The following is an 11852-nucleotide window of genomic DNA, read 5'->3' as shown; positions in this document are numbered from 1 at the left end:
CAGGAACCGCTGCGGCTGACACACAGGCAAGTGAGACATATAAAATACATCTCAACTTACCGTGTTCGATGGAGGTTGATCAGGCCTCAAATTCAGCCACCGCGGTCACCACCAGGGAAGTCAGCAATATGGGTCCGGGAGGGCGGCGTACCGCTAGCCACGCCCCACGTTGGGCGCCATTTGTGAGGGTCGTGATGACATTCCACTCGTCCTCCAGTCACTCCAAATTCAAACTATGAGCATGGGTCAACCATTCAAAGAATGAGTCAGACAACAAGCTGGTTCAAGCTCAGAGCATGCTCAGAAGGCTACTACAGACAACGTCCTCAGCAATGTTCTGCGTTTATTTTTACATACACAAATCTAAATACACTACATAATGGGAGGGGAAAGAGGTTGTCCGGGGCGGGGTAAGCCATGAAAGTCCAGTGTCTGGCCACTCCTGATTGGTCCACATCTCCTTATCTCAGTCTCTGGGCAGATATTGCAGCCGTCAGCTTATAATCTTGTTTCGTTTCTCTGAAATAAATCTTGGCAACACTAGAAATGTCTTAGTTTAAGTTTCGATTTGAGTATTACGTAGCAAGGAAAGCTTATTGTTATATGACACAAAATGGTGGTTAGTACATTAGCAAAAAAGCGTATAAAAGTTACAAAAGTATAAAAGTTACAAATATATATATTCTCTTTTACCCCGACAGAACGATTCTGCTCTGAAAAGCCTATTTCTTGCTGGGCTCAGTGAAAGGGTTAAAGACCTGCTAATTGCTTATCCTACACCTGAGGATTTGCAACAGGCTATGCAATTAGCTATACGGGTGGATAGAAGACTGCGTGCTAGGGTTAATGAGAGCAAATCCTCTGCTATGTCAGTTTCTGGTTATGATAATGTGTGTATTAACAGTGGTGAACCGATGGAGATTGGATCGGTGGCACCTCGCTCTCAAGAAAAAGACCGTCGTTTTTCGGAAGGCTTGTGTTTCTATTGCGGAAAATCTGGTCATTTGATTAAAGGCTATGAGCTTCGTATGAAGAAAGAAAAAAAAATGGTCAGTCATGCCCGTATTGCCTGTTTAAATTCCAAGGGTATATTTTTAGCTGCTTCCACGATTGCTCAGGAAAAATTGATGGAATTTCGGGTGTTTGTTGATTGCGGGTCTACACTGAATGTAATTGATGGGGGATTCGTGGAAAAACTCAATTTAAAACCTGAACCTTTATCATCCCCCATTGCTGTGGTTTCTGTGGATGGCTCCCCTTTGAAGAATATTACTCTCAAGGTCAGTGAATTTCCTCTCACTATTAATGGTGTTCACCATGAGAAATTGGATTTGGTAGTGTTGAATAACTTGCCTTCTCCAGTAATATTGGGTTTGCCCTGGTTAAAATTTCACAATCCTGTACTGGATTGGTCTACCAGTGAAATTAAATCCTGGAGCCATAAATGTTATGACAAGTGTTGTAACGGGCGTATTGCAGCTTTGGATAGGGGAGAATTGCCTGTTCCTATTCAGGATTTTTGGAGAGTTTTTTCTGAGAAAGAATCGCAGGTTTTGCCTCCCCATAGAGACTATGATTGTTCTATTGAATTTGTCCCTGGAGCGACTCTTCCTAAGAGTCGTTTATTTAACCTTACTATTCCTGAGAGAAAGGCTTTGGAGGAATACATACAGACAAGCTTGGCCGCCGGTCACATTAGGCCCTCTAAGTCTCCTGTGGCGGTTGGATTTTTTTTTGTAAAAAAAAAGGATGGCGGTTTACGTCCTTGTCTGGATTTTCGTGAGATTAACAAAATTACGGTACGCAATCCTTACCCACTGCCATTGATTCCTGATCTGTTTAACCAGTTATTGGGGGCCAAGTGGTTCTCTAAAATTGACCTTAAGGGGGCATACAATCTGTTGCGCATGAAGGAGGGTGACGAATGGAAGACTGCTTTTAACACTCCTGTGGGTCATTTTGAGAATCTGGTTATGCCTTTTGGTCTTACTAATGCTCCTGCATTTTTTCAGAATCTGATTAATGACATCCTTAGACCTTTGATCGGTAAAAATGTGGTTGTGTATTTGGATGACATTTTGATTTATTCGCCAGATCTGGAGTCTCATTGGCGGAGCGTGCGTGAGGTATTACAGTTATTAATGGACAATTCGCTTTTTGCTAAGCTGGAGAAATGTGAGTTCGCTGTACAGAGAATTAGTTTTTTGGGCTACATTATCTCCAGCAAAGGTTTTGAGATGGATCCGGTTAAGGTTCAGGCTGTGCAGGAATGGCCTAGGCCTATTGGTTTGAAATCGATACAGAGGTTTTTGGGTTTCGCCAATTACTATAGAAAATTCATAAAAAAATTTTCTAGTATTGTCAAACCTCTGACTGATCTCACCAGGAAAGGTGCTGATGCGGTTCAGTGGTCTTCTGAGGCCATTGAAGCTTTTGTGTATCTCAAGGAGAGGTTCACCTCTGCTCCCATCCTTATGCAGCCTGATGTTACTAGGCCGTTTTTGGTTGAGGTTGATGCTTCCTCTGTGGGGGTTGGCGCAGTATTGTCTCAGGATAACGGGGATGGATTACATCCCTGTGCCTTTTTTTCAAAAAAATTTTCGGAGACTGAACTGAATTACGATATTGGTAATCGGGAATTATTGGCTATTAAACTCGCATTTGAACACTGGCGCCACTTCTTGGAAGGTGCGGAATTTCCCGTTCAGGTTCTTACGGATCATAAAAATCTGATATATCTTGATGCTGCCAAGCGCCTGAATGCCCGTCAGGCTAGGTGGGCACTGTTTTTCTCGCGGTTTAATTTCTCCGTTACTTACATCCCTGGTACTAAGAATGTTAAGGCGGATGCCTTGTCTCGCAGTTTTTCTCCCATAGTCGGTGCTGAGAAAGAGGAGAACATTTTACAAGAAGGTGTTGTGATAGCTGCTTTAGACTCCGTTTTGGAAGATGAGATTCTTAAAGCTCAGGAGAATGCCCCATCTAACACTCCTCATGGGAGGTTGTTTGTGCCTGGGACCTTTAGGAGAGATTTGTTTGTTGAGTGTCACGAATCTCGGTTGGCAGGTCATCCCGGAATCTCTGAGACCAAGAGACTGGTGGGTCGCAGTTTTTGGTGGCCTGGATGGCAGAAGGAAGTCATTAAGTGGGTGCGCCAATGTACTATATGTGCTAGATCTAAGTCCTCACATACTCCTGCTGCGGGGTTGCTTTGTCCTTTGGAGGTCCCCAGTGCTCCTTGGACACATTTGGCTATGGACTTTATAACTGACCTTCCCCCCTCTGAGGGTTTTACTGTCATCTGGGTGGTCGTGGACCGTTTTAGCAAGATGTGTCACTTGGTTCCCTTCGTCAAACTGCCCTGCGCTAAAACTCTCGCTAAGGCCTTTGTCAAGGAAATTGTCAGACTTCATGGCGTTCCTACTGACATTGTTTCTGATAGGGGTCCTCAGTTCGTGGCTCGTTTTTGGCGTGCCTTTTGTGACAGGTTGGGAATTCATTTGTCGTTTTCGTCCGGATATCATCCTGAATCTAATGGCCAGACAGAAAGGAAAAACCAGGATGTTGAGCAGTTCTTGCGTTGTTTTGTGGCAGACAATCAAGAGGGGTGGTCTGAGTTTCTGCCACTTGCCAAATTTGCTCTGAACAATCATACATCTTCTTCTGCTGGTTGTTCGCCTTTTTTTTGTTGTTCTGGGAGACATCCGTCGTTTGGGTCGTTCTCCAAGTTGGGATCTGCCGTGCCTGAGGAGGAGAATTTTTCCGGTGATTTGGAAAGAGTTTGGACGGATGTGCGTGGTAATCTTCAGGAGGCCAACAGAAAATCTAAAGACTACTTTGATAGGAAACGACAGGAGGTTTTGTTCGCTGTTGGTGACATGGTTTGGTTGCCCTCTAGGAATCTGCGGTTGAGGATTCCTTCTAAGAAATTGGGTCCCAAATTTGTAGGGCCCTTTAAGGTGCTTCAGGTTGTCAACCAATCTGCTGTTAGGTTGGAGGTTCCTACCTCCTGGAGAATTAATCCGGTCTTTCATGTCTCTCTGTTAAAAAAAGCTGTTGTGTCGGATGGTGACGCCTCTGCCTCTGTTCCTCCGGTGGTGGAGGACGGGGAATATGAAATTTCTCGCATCCTTGACTCTAGACGGTATAGAGGTAGTTTGCAGTATCTTGTGGCCTGGAAAGGTTTCGGACCCGAGGATAACTCTTGGGTGAGGTCAGATGATGTTTCCGCGTCCAGACTTATCAGAGCGTTTCACAGGAGATTTCCTGATAAGCCTGGTCCTAGGGGATCCGGAGGATCCTCTTAGAAGGGGGGGTACTGTTAGAACCTTGCTGTTAGGTTTTTTTTCCTTTGCTGGTCACATGACCTTGTTGGCCTATTTAATCCTGCTCCGCCCTTCTGGCTTTGCTGGACTTCATTGTATATCTACTTTCTAGCTAGCCTGTGCTCTGTATCTAACTCTGTTAGTTTGCTTGGTCTACGGACCTCTATGTTCTATCTATTTTGTTTGTTCGTCTGTCTGCTACTATTTCTGTTAGGAGGTGTCCCATATTCCTCCCAGTCCTTAGTACTTGTAGGGATTCCCTCCCCACATCTATAGGTCTCCGTACAGACTAGATTAGGACTTTAGCAGGTCTGATCGCAGGTTCAGGTTCCCTGTTACATCGTAGGGATTCAGCTGAGTCCTATAGTAGGGACAGATCTCCTCTCTTTCCTTAGCTTTGGTAGCAGAACATAACATCCATCATATGTGAAGGACACCTCCGATGTCCCCAGGAGACTTGATGGGGTCATCCTAGAGGATGACATGTGGCTTGTTACTTTCGACGTGAAGTCCCTGTACACGTCGATATGCCACAACCACGGGATCAACGCAGCACGGTTCTTTTTAAATATGACCAATCTTGACTCAGATTTGATTTCGTTTATGCTGTCATTATTGCAATTTATTCTAACACATAATTTTTTTGTGTTCAAGGACCGCCCTTTCCTACAGCTCCAGGGAAAGGCAATGGGGGCATCATGTGCCCCCTCTTATGCCAATCTCTTCCTGGGGATGTGGGAGAGGGATTTGGTCCTTGACACACTAGGTCATGAATGCGTGGTCTCGTGGTTGAGATATATCGACAATATATTTTTCATTTGGCAGGGCTCCACGTCGCAACTTAATTCCTTTTTAAGCTTGTTGAATATCAATGATATGAATATTATGCTCACATGGAAATACAGTCAACATCAAAGTGACTTCCTAGACCTGCTCATTACTAGATCATCTAATGGAAATATCAGCACTGATATTTTTAGGAAGGAAACGTCCACTAATTCACTTTTGCATTTTCAATCGCCGCATCCCCCAAAATTTAAAAAAATCGATCCCTATAGGTGAATTCCTAAGGGCTCGTCGCATTTGCTCCGAAGACAGGACTTTTAATATCCAAGCCAAGGACTTATCTTGTAGATTCCTGAGGAGGGGATATGCCTATCAAGATATCCGTGATGGCTTCAACCGAGCCAAGAGTGCCAACAGACAAACCCTCCTAATAGGGAATAAAAAATCTAATAAAATAACAAAAAATTCCTCCTCTAATGATCAACCTTTAAGATTCATCACCACTTTCAATGCTAATTGGGATAGGATTCAGAAAATCCTCTTTAAACATTGGTCAATATTAAGATCAGACAAAGATTTACAGTATCAACTACCGAAATACCCGTCTGTAACCTGGCGCAAATCACGTACCCTAGGAGACATACTTTGTAACAGCCATTATGTCTCTCCTAAAAACAAATATCCTTTTGGTGGTCTGGGTCCTCCCTGGGGATGTTTTTCCTGTGGAGATTGTTCAGCCTGTAAATATGTTGTAAGAACAAAAACATTTACCAACATGAACCATACCAAAACTTTTAAAATCGTTCACCATATTACTTGCAATACAACAGCAGTAATTTATTGTGCAAAATGTCCTTTTGAACGTATCTATATCGGCATGAAAACCAGAGCGCTGAAAACAAGAGTACAGGAACATGTCCGGGATATAAGAAATGCAGCGGCTTGTTCCGAACCGCATTTACTTAAGACCATCCCCAGACATTTTCTTGAACATCACAACTGTAATCCAAAGGGACTGACTGTCTGTGGCATTGATCATGTTTATATGGGGATCAGAGGGGGGAATGTAAAACAAAAACTGCTCCAGAAAGAAACCCAATGGATGATAACTTTGGATACGCTATCCCCCAACGATCTAAATGAGACCATCAGTTTCAAATCTTTTCTTTGATCTTTCTCTCTTTTAACTCTGGTGGGCACTATACTTGGTCTTTTATTATTTTGTATTTATTTTTCTTGCTTGTTTTTTACATTGATTTTCTTTGCATACTCTAGTTTGCATGTACTCTCATATCTTATTTCATCGGACACTGGCTTTCGATGATCCGACACCTCTTTCTACCCTTAATGAAAGGACTACGGACTATGACCCTGCAACTACCGTTAAGGAGGATGGTCACCATGCCTATGTTCAAAACAGCTCACTGCGATATGGACTATCATTTATGATTAAGAAAGAATCATCATGATACTTACCATTGAAATGGCATATCAACATGTGGACCATTATTACAATTGGAAAAAGGCGAGTAGCCGGGTATTTTCTCCTTGCAGGCAAACAATATAGACTCACAGCTTGCCCCTTTACGGACAGAAAAGGGAACAATATTAATCTTTGCAAGCTGAGAGCCATATGTATGCCTCTTCTTTTATCAAATAACTGTGATAAATGACTACATGATCGTGTCAATTATGACAAATGGCCACATGATTATGTAAATAATTAATTTAAATGACCACATGAACATGGAAACTGTTTTAAAAAAATATAGTATGGCCATGACTAAAGGGCTACACATATGCCCCGTTATAGCATGGTCACAAATTACTAATACTTGCATGATAATAGCTCTTGGACACGAGGGGTCACATGTGTGGCCCCTCCTACGGAGTTTTCTAGTACCCTTTAGGAGGAATTTTATCAGGCTATCAGCCTTAAATACTTTTGATAGTCGTATATTTACCTGTCTATACGTGTATGGTAATAACTGTGGTAAACGCGGCCATTTACTGATGTCCCTCTTATATTTACATCAATAATTAGAGGGACCTTATTATTGTCATCACCTTGTATGCTGTTGAGTGGGGATGGAGGCAATTTGGAAGAAACACTATTAATGAGGTAGTTGCATACCTTCTGGCGGGGGGGTCGATTAAATAGGTCACATATCCTTACCTCTATCCTTTTCTTAGTCACCTTTAGCCAGCAGCACTTTCTAAAAAACTTCCGTCCTCAATCATGTGGGTAGACCTGGTGTCTGATCTCAACGGCGCTGACGCATCTCGCACATGCGCTGCTTGTTCCCTGCTGCGCCGCGGACGAGACGCATTGCTGGGACGACGGAGGCGATGATGTTGTCCTCTCTTCCGACATTTCCGGCACGCGCTGGCCGGCCGCGCCCCCGGGGGAGGAGCAACATGACAAGCGATGCGCCGATTCGACAGTGTTATGGACACTCTCATTTAAATAGTGCCTGCTTTTTTAACTCTCTATAAGCCTCCTGACGAAGCCGGAGGGAGAAACGCGCGTCGAGGCGCTTCCTTGGATGTCCCACCCGCCATAGAACACGCCAGCATGTCTTCAGGTATAGCTTTGCACACATAATGCCTATAATGCTTTGTTTATTTATCAGGCATTTATATACGATTGCGTTTTATCTACATGCACAATTCTGCTTAATGTTTACCTACTCCTGAGTGAGCACATGCTCTTTGCTGTTTGTGCAACTACTATAGTGATTAGGGCTGGAGATCCAATGTGCTCTCCTGGTCTCTATCTGTACAACTTTTCTTGAATAATTTTAGCAATTTACTCTGTCTCACCTTTTATGGATACTCTGTTTATATGTATCTTTAATAAAATTTGTTGCATATATAATGAAACTGTTCCCGCAGTTCTTTTCTGATTAGAGTCATTTGATGTTCTTTTATTCAACTTTAATTACTATTAAGAACCCCTAGAGATTATTAGCACATTATTACTTTTTCTGGTTCTTTTTGTATTGAATATTTATTCTATAATCATAGGACTCTGTCAATTTCTTTCGGTTTAAGGCATAAAAACGGGCAGGGCCCCATTGTTTTGTGGAGCCTTAATAGGTTCTTTATATCAGTTTAAAAGAGTCTGGTGTAGGCCAGATAACTAGAACTTTGGTTTTGCAGTTCCACGGTTCAAATCTCTGTATTATCCTGCTTTTGGCCTTTTTTCCGTAAAACAAACATAAATAGTGTCTCCCTGACTGTTCAGACACAAATATATCTGTAAAAAAACCAGGCAATGTGAACTGAGGTCTAAGATGGTAGACATGCAAGAAATAGGAGCATGTTCACACTAGCAAAAAAGAAACAAAACCTACAAAAGACAAAAGACAAAAATATATCTCATACCCTACCATCATTATATATAAATGTAAAGCAAAGTTGCATAATAAATATAGGGTACTTAGTGAACTATTTTTGATCAAAAAAAGTATACAAGCCGTCCCACCAGCGGCAAGGTGACCCTAAATTGGGACGGTACCTATACTGCCTATATTAAAAACCTTACTGTATATCAAAGTTGAAGTAATGCATATAAAAGGGTAGACAAATAGGACCGGGTCCCAACTCCAGACCACCCAGGCCCGTGGTAAGCTACATATATACCAGTCAGCTCAACAAAGGGGATGCCACACCCTTAAATTGCACAGAATGCATGTATATATGTAGCTTACCACGGGCCTGGGTGGTCTGGAGTTGGGACCCGGTCCTATTTGTCTACCCTTTTATATGCATTACTTCAACTTTGATATACAGTAAGGTTTTTAATATAGGCAGTATAGGTACCGTCCCAATTTAGGGTCACCTTGCCGCTGGTGGGACGGCTTGTATACTTTTTTTGATCAAAAATAGTTCACTAAGTACCCTATATTTATTATGCAACTTTGCTTTACATTTATATATAATGATGGTAGGGTATGAGATATATTTTTGTCTTTTGTCTTTTGTAGGTTTTGTTTCTTTTTTGCTAGTGTGAACATGCTCCTATTTCTTGCATGTCTACCATCTTAGACCTCAGTTCACATTGCCTGGTTTTTTGTCTTGTTTGCATTCTGTGCAATTTAAGGGTGTGGCATCCCCTTTGTTGAGCTGACTGGTATATATGTAGCTTACCACGGGCCTGGGTGGTCTGGAGTTGGGACCCGGTCCTATTTGTCTACCCTTTTATATGCATTACTTCAACTTTGATATACAGTAAGGTTTTTAATATAGGCAGTATAGGTACCGTCCCAATTTAGGGTCACCTTGCCGCTGGTGGGACGGCTTGTATACTTTTTTTGATCAAAAATAGTTCACTAAGTACCCTATATTTATTATGCAACTTTGCTTTACATTTATATATAATGATGGTAGGGTATGAGATATATTTTTGTCTTTTGTCTTTTGTAGGTTTTGTTTCTTTTTTGCTAGTGTGAACATGCTCCTATTTCTTGCATGTCTACCATCTTAGACCTCAGTTCACATTGCCTGGTTTTTTGTCTTGTTTGCATTCTGTGCAATTTAAGGGTGTGGCATCCCCTTTGTTGAGCTGACTGGTATATATGTAGCTTACCACGGGCCTGGGTGGTCTGGAGTTGGGACCCGGTCCTATTTGTCTACCCTTTTATATGCATTACTTCAACTTTGATATACAGTAAGGTTTTTAATATAGGCAGTATAGGTACCGTCCCAATTTAGGGTCACCTTGCCGCTGGTGGGACGGCTTGTATACTTTTTTTGATCAAAAATAGTTCACTAAGTACCCTATATTTATTATGCAACTTTGCTTTACATTTATATATAATGATGGTAGGGTATGAGATATATTTTTGTCTTTTGTCTTTTGTAGGTTTTGTTTCTTTTTTGCTAGTGTGAACATGCTCCTATTTCTTGCATGTCTACCATCTTAGACCTCAGTTCACATTGCCTGGTTTTTTGTCTTGTTTGCATTCTGTGCAATTTAAGGGTGTGGCATCCCCTTTGTTGAGCTGACTGGTATATATGTAGCTTACCACGGGCCTGGGTGGTCTGGAGTTGGGACCCGGTCCTATTTGTCTACCCTTTTATATGCATTACTTCAACTTTGATATACAGTAAGGTTTTTAATATAGGCAGTATAGGTACCGTCCCAATTTAGGGTCACCTTGCCGCTGGTGGGACGGCTTGTATACTTTTTTTGATCAAAAATAGTTCACTAAGTACCCTATATTTATTATGCAACTTTGCTTTACATTTATATATAATGATGGTAGGGTATGAGATATATTTTTGTCTTTTGTCTTTTGTAGGTTTTGTTTCTTTTTTGCTAGTGTGAACATGCTCCTATTTCTTGCATGTCTACCATCTTAGACCTCAGTTCACATTGCCTGGTTTTTTGTCTTGTTTGCATTCTGTGCAATTTAAGGGTGTGGCATCCCCTTTGTTGAGCTGACTGGTATATATGTAGCTTACCACGGGCCTGGGTGGTCTGGAGTTGGGACCCGGTCCTATTTGTCTACCCTTTTATATGCATTACTTCAACTTTGATATACAGTAAGGTTTTTAATATAGGCAGTATAGGTACCGTCCCAATTTAGGGTCACCTTGCCGCTGGTGGGACGGCTTGTATACTTTTTTTGATCAAAAATAGTTCACTAAGTACCCTATATTTATTATGCAACTTTGCTTTACATTTATATATAATGATGGTAGGGTATGAGATATATTTTTGTCTTTTGTCTTTTGTAGGTTTTGTTTCTTTTTTGCTAGTGTGAACATGCTCCTATTTCTTGCATGTCTACCATCTTAGACCTCAGTTCACATTGCCTGGTTTTTTGTCTTGTTTGCATTCTGTGCAATTTAAGGGTGTGGCATCCCCTTTGTTGAGCTGACTGGTATATATGTAGCTTACCACGGGCCTGGGTGGTCTGGAGTTGGGACCCGGTCCTATTTGTCTACCCTTTTATATGCATTACTTCAACTTTGATATACAGTAAGGTTTTTAATATAGGCAGTATAGGTACCGTCCCAATTTAGGGTCACCTTGCCGCTGGTGGGACGGCTTGTATACTTTTTTTGATCAAAAATAGTTCACTAAGTACCCTATATTTATTATGCAACTTTGCTTTACATTTATATATAATGATGGTAGGGTATGAGATATATTTTTGTCTTTTGTCTTTTGTAGGTTTTGACAAATATATCTGTTTAAAAGATTCTGGTGTAGGCCACATAACTATAACTGTGGTTTTGCAGTTCTACGGTTCAAATCTCTGTATTATCCTGCTTTTGGCCATTTTTCCGTAAAAAAATACAGTAATAGTGTCTCAATGACTGTTTAGAAACAAATATATCTATTTAAAAGATTCTGGTGTAGGCAAGATAACAAGAACTGTGGTTTTGCAGTTCCACGGTTCAAATCTCTGCATTATCCTGCTTTTGGCATTTTTTACGTAAAAAAAAAAACAGTAATAGTGTCTCCCAGACCGTTCAGACACAAATATATCTGTTTAAAAGATTCTGGTGTAAGCCAGATAACTAGAACTGTGGTTTTGCAGTTCCACGGTTCAAATCTCTGTATTATCCTGCTTTTGGCCTTTTTTCCGTAAAAAAAGCATTAATAGTGTCTCCCTGACTGTTTAGAGACAAATATATCTGTTTAAAAGATTCTGGTGTAGGCCACATAACTAACTGAGGGTTTGCAGTTCCACAGTTCAAATCTCTGTATTATCCAGCTTTTGTCAT

The sequence above is a fragment of the Phyllobates terribilis genome, unplaced genomic scaffold (assembly GCF_046119375.1).
Source record: "Phyllobates terribilis strain yellow unplaced genomic scaffold, ASM4611937v1 Scaffold_2__4_contigs__length_985480577, whole genome shotgun sequence".
In the NCBI taxonomy this organism is placed as follows: domain Eukaryota; kingdom Metazoa; phylum Chordata; class Amphibia; order Anura; family Dendrobatidae; genus Phyllobates; species Phyllobates terribilis.
The sequence above is the reverse complement of the archived record's forward strand: the minus strand, read 5'-3'. Positions refer to the sequence as shown.